Source organism: Lupinus angustifolius, unplaced genomic scaffold (assembly GCF_001865875.1).
Source record: "Lupinus angustifolius cultivar Tanjil unplaced genomic scaffold, LupAngTanjil_v1.0 Scaffold_54_93, whole genome shotgun sequence".
NCBI classification, from domain to species: Eukaryota; Viridiplantae; Streptophyta; class Magnoliopsida; order Fabales; family Fabaceae; genus Lupinus; species Lupinus angustifolius.
This window is the reverse complement of record NW_017722687.1, coordinates 11,723-17,855: the sequence shown is the minus strand read 5'-3', so window position 1 is coordinate 17,855 and position 6,133 is coordinate 11,723. Positions and strand designations below refer to the sequence as shown.

At 29.2% G+C, this 6,133-nt stretch overlaps 1 pseudogene; it reads left to right on the top strand.

The window, feature by feature from the left end:
• The first annotated feature begins 2,632 nt into the window (after nucleotides 1–2,632).
• LOC109339077 lies at nucleotides 2,633–4,840 on the top strand (annotated as a pseudogene).
• The last annotated feature ends 1,293 nt before the right edge of the window (nucleotides 4,841–6,133 follow it).

Sequence of the window (6,133 nt, the reverse complement as noted above, 5' to 3'; positions counted from 1 at the left end):
ATGGATGAATGAAAACTCTTTCATCAATCCATAGAAATCTATTTAAATCATATTATAATCTATTTAATTCATTCATATCTAAACTTAATGGATGAATTTCAATTCATCCAATCTATCAATGACTTCATTTTCATAGATTTGGATGGATGAATATCCAATCTATTTCAATTTTTATTGTAACTAAAAACACAAATGAAGAAAATTGTTCTTTTAAAAACTATTATCTCAATCAAACAATTTTTAAAATACTTACAAAAAACACTTTTAAAAGCATTTAAAAAATCTTTTAAAATATTGTTTTTTGAAAAAGGTAACTTTTAAAAAATTAATTTTTTCAATATTCTATGAGAATATAACATTTAAGGTTTTAGGTATAAAGTTTTTAACAAATATTTATAAATATTATGTACTTAAAATAAACTTTTAATATTAACTACATTTACATGTCCTATACTGGATCTTAATTTAATAAAATATTCAAAGTGAGAGTGAAAATCATTAATGAATTTAGATGAGTTTAATTTTCTTCAATATTAAATGAAATTGAAAAGTAAAGAACTTCATTTTTAATGTTTATTTTTTGGATGAATTATATATCCATTTAAGTAGATAATTATTTTTTTTGTATGAATTGAACACCCATCCAAATAGTTATACCATTACTATGAATTATATACAATAGATGAATTCAAATTCATCAATTACCAAATTTATTTATTGAATTTCATCCATTTAAGTCAATTTGCTTTAATGGATGAATTTGGATAAATATAATTTTCTTGAATTTGAATGGATTGTGGATTATGGATAATTTTGTCATCGCTACTCAAAATTTCTTCTAAAAAGAAATGGTAGGACAATGTGTAATAAAATTATATAGGTAAGACTATCAATAAGGGTGGAAACAAGTTGGATCGTCTATCAAAATCATATTACCCCGCTTAATAGGTTATGTGAGACCAGACTTTTTTTATAAACATGTCAGACTCAAGCTCTTTAGAAAATATGTTTAACTTAACATACCATACTTTAGGCCATCTAAAAGGCTTATTAAATATATCATAATATTTTAATATAAGTAATATTATATATATATATGTGTGTAATTTTGATATAAAATTATACAAAATAATTTAATAATTATAGTTAGAAGAACCTAGTAAAAAATATGTCTATTAGCTTATTTAAATTTAAGTATGTTGACCTATTTCAAGATCTTATAGAATAACAAACCTTTAAATAGGATAAAAGGTCATACTAGACTTTTAAATAAGTCAAAGCTAAACTTTGGAAACAAAACTTAAACAGGTAAACATTAGTTCCAGACTCATATATGCTATGTAGGAGCTCGGTCTATTTAAGACAATGTATTTCCTATCCTATTTTCACCCTTAAATATGAATAAGAAAATGAGTGTCATATATATGTATTATTAATGTAAAGATTTATAAATAATCAGCACATCATCTAACATTTATTTGTAATATTTTGTGTTTAATAATATTAAAATATGAATGATGTCATATATAGTGTTAATGCATACATTCTTTTCTCTAAAAAATTATTACAAAATAATTATTTAATTCCACCCAATTAGGAAATAAAAATAATTGAATAATCTTAAAAGATTAAAACAGGCCAGTTCTATACTTCTATATGTTATTTAGGCATTCGATTTATTTAAGGGAAAGTCTTTCCTAAGTTGTTTCCACCCTTAACTATGAATAAGAAAATGAGTATAATATATGTATCATTAGTGAAAAGATTTATACACAATTAATACATCATCCATTATTTATTTGTAATATTTTTTCAAAGAGTCAATAAATAATAGCATAATATACGCAAGGTGTATAAAATTCATACAATGTCAATATATTTTTTGTCTAAGAAAATTGTTACAAAAATAATAATTGTTTTATTCCATCGAATTAGGAAATAAAAACAATTGAATGAATCTTAAAAAATTAAAACATGCTAGTTCGAGGCTCGTATATGCTATTTAGGCACTCAATTTATATAATGAAAAGTCTTCCCTAAGTTGTTTCCACTCTTAACTCATAATAAGAAAATGAGTATAATGTATAGAATAAAATATATCATCGTACCAAGAGATAACCTATCTCCTTGAATTAATTCGGAATTTGATATGTGTCTTATTTTTTATTTATAATTTATTTTAAAATGAAAATTTTTTGAATGAAGGAAAATAAGACACATGTTAAATATTAGTGAATATAAGGAAAGAAATAAGTTATTTCCTGATACAAGGAAATATTTTATTCTGATAATATATTCACTATCGGTGAAAAGATTTATATATAATCATTACATTATTTATCATTCATTTGTAATATTTTTTTAAAAAGTTAATAAAAATAAATCATAAACATAGCAAAGTATACAAAACTCATACAATGTTAGTATATTTTATCTCTAGGAAAATTGTTACAAAAATAATAATTTAATTCCACCGAATTAGGAAATAAAAATAATTGAATGAATCTTAAAAGATTGAAAAACATTAAAAGCAATAATTAAGAAGATTGAATGTTGTTATAAGAATAACGTTGCTTTTGAACATAAAAAGCCAACCCCATTCACTCTTCTCACTCAAAAAAAACCCTCTCATATTCATTTGATGATGGAAGTTCAGAACGGTGATGCTAGTAGTAACATGAACACAATGAATGATGAAAGTTTAATGGTGAATCTTACACCAGTTGCACCAGAACAAACGGGAAAAGGGTTACCATATGCACCAGAAAATTGGCCTGAAGAAGGAGATATATGGGGTTGGAGAACTGGTAAAAGGGTTTCTGTAACAACTGGTTTCTTCAATGATAGATATCTTTATCCACCAACTCGTCTTGGTCGCCCTCTTAGGGTTAAACCTGGCTTCCCAAGCAAGTTATCTGTTGAACGTTATATCAAGGATAATTTTCCTCATCTTGATCTTAATCACTTCTTTGCTTCTTTCAGTTGGAAGATTCCTGCGTTACTTAATGGTTTATAACTCTTTCTCTCTTTTGTTCTCTTTTTTTATATATGTTCAGAAGTTTCAATCTTTATGTTTAGAAGTTTTAATAGTAATTAATATGATGTTCTTGTGATTTCTTAAACAATGTTTTTTAAGGTAACCAACCAGGTGTTGGTGTTGGTGTTGGTGTTGGTGTTGGTGTTGTGTTGTAAAGATTTCTTCAATTTGGGTAATCTTTAGGTTGGAAAGATTTTGATTCTTTTGCACTGTTGTGCTAATGTTTTGATTAAAGGAGAAAGATTTATGTGGAGAGTTTGTTTCATTATATTTATATCGATCAATTGAATATGTGACAATCAAACAGTTTTGAGATTTTGTAACTTGTTTCTTAGTTGATGCAAGTTGAAAGAATATTTGGTATTAGGTGACACTGATAAATGTAAATATGTTAATGTAACACTATTTTGTAAGAATTCTTATATTTATATATGAGTGTTGTTAACTTTAGGTGGAATCAATTGAATTTTCACAGTAACAAGGTTGTTCTGTTCTGTAGGCAATGAGGAGCTAATAGCTGCTGTACCTATTCAAAATTTTAAACAAGAATCTGAGTCCTTTGATTCTGTTGTGTGCAAAGCTGGGAATCAATGTTGTAGCAGCCTGAATTTCGAAAAAAAGAAATATCCGTCGGCTATGCCCTGTGATATCTGCTGTGTTGAACCGGGTTTTTGCCGCGATTGCTGCTGTATTCTTTGTTGCAAAACTGTTGATTCGGCTTTTGATGACTACAGTTACATCAAGTGTGAAGTAAAGTTTGGTGATGATATATGTGGTCACATTGCTCATATGGAATGTGCTCTTCGAGCTCGAATGGCTGGCACAATTGGAGGAAGTATTGGATTGGATGCTGAGTACTATTGCCGCCGTTGCGATGGCAGGACTGATATGATTTCTCATGTCAATAAGGTTGCACAAATATGTGAATCGATTGATTTGGATTACGACATCGAAGAAAAGATTTTACATCTTTGTATTTGTCTCTTGCGCGATTCACAGAAAGCCAGTGCAAAGGAGCTTGTTAGTCATCTTGAATTGTCCATCTCAAAGGTATAGAATAATAGAAATTACAGTTTTCTTGCTTTCCCTCTCTTACATTTTGAAAGGAAGTAGTATGAACAATTTGTTAGTTTACTTCATCTTAAATGCCAGGGCGAGACTGTTCCCGAAGACGACGATGATAGCTATAGTCCTACACCTCAGTCTGCAGGTAACATCCTTTGTTAAAAGTGACAATCTAAATTTTACAAATTCACTTGTCTTGACACCTATTTTTAGTATTGATTGTTCTATGCTTATCAATAGGCTTCTCGGATAATAGCGACGCTGCGAACGATGTTACTACGGTCAATGAAAGAACAGACGTTAGAACCAGATTAGAATCTTTTGGTCCACTGTCTGATTCATTAAAACTCGAGGTTGAGGTTGATGAGGTTCTGAAGGCTCTAAGAAAGTCACAGCAATTTGAATATAACCTTGCAGAAGAAAGACTCTATGCACATAAGAATTATTTACAAAACTTATATCAGCAACTGGAATATGAAGAGTCTGAATTAGCATCTAAAAAACACTCATCTAGATCTGTTGCTGTCATCTCAAAAAGAAAGGTTCAGATAAGGAAAGAAGTCATGAAATTTGAAGATATGAAAAGGGTAGCCAATGGTTTTGGCAAGACATCAAAAGATATTTTGAAGGACAATTTTGGCTTAGAAATTGCTGATTAAAATTATCATTTTTCTGAAGCTGTGACAATTTTTTTGTAGTGGCTTTCTAAGCTCTGGAATTGAACAATAGGTTTTTATTTTAAAACATAGTCATACTGAATTACTGGTTGAGTTTAATATGAGTAAAATGGTTCATTTTGGTTATTAATATAATTGGAAAAGTAGTCACCAAAAGAGGGTTATGCCTTTAATATAATTTGGAGGCTTGGCACTCTCCACTTGATAACACACTAGAATCACACTCTTGTGCCTTCATCTTCCTCTCTCTCTCTCTCAACTCTTCATTTTCTCTCTTACTCTTTCTTACTGATTCAATTTGCAGACTGTATCATATGATATTGCAATGAACATTGCAACTGCATGATACTGCAATTATGGTGTAACCTGAATCACAATGATATGACCGAAACGTAACCATATTGTATCAACTACTAGATGCAATGTAATGGGTGATATTAAAGGGTGCTCTACTATATATATATATATATATATATATGAAAATCTAGGTCTTTCAATCCATCAAAATATTCCTCCAAATCAATCAAATATATAATGTTTTCATCTTAGACAATATCTTACTAAGTTGAACTATTATTTCTATTACCCACTAAAACCAACCATTTGCATAAAATTACTACAGTTTCATGTTAAATTGGCCAAGGCTTGTGCTTATGATTTTGGACATAGGGATGGTGGGCCTAGTGGCACATGGTGCTTCATATGCGACAGCAGGTTAGTACCTTTTCTTTTATTTATTTCTTGTCATTGTCATTTTATTATACACAAATTCATTTTTCTAGCAAATAATCACTAGTAATAATTATTTTTATCTTAAATGATCAATCTTAAATATTTTCATAGGATTTAATAATACAGTCACAACCTATCGTCTCTTCCTTCATACTTTAAGTGGAAATGCAATGTATCACCTGTGTCAAACTATTTTGCTATTATTTCTATTTTTATTATAAAAATTAAATCTTAAATATTTTTTAAGATTTGATAGTATGATCGCTGCTAACGTCGTCCCTTCCTTCCTTCTAATGCGATACATGACTATTGTCAAATATTTTCTATTTGTTCCAACTTTTTTTTTAAAACAAATGTGTCAACACACCCAGAAATATATTAAGAAGAGAGTAACCATTACAAACCCCTAAACCTATAGTTAGGTAGTAGCAACAAATTTCTATGAAAATCATGCAACAAGAAGGAAGGAGGGGACTCCCACCAATAGTCCAATCTATAATTCACACCAAAATTCGCCAATCTATCCGCACAAGCATTCCCTTCCCTAAAAATATGGGACACTTGCACTTGCATATCCATCATTAACCGACTGAACTTGTTCATAAGGTTGCTTAACTTCCAA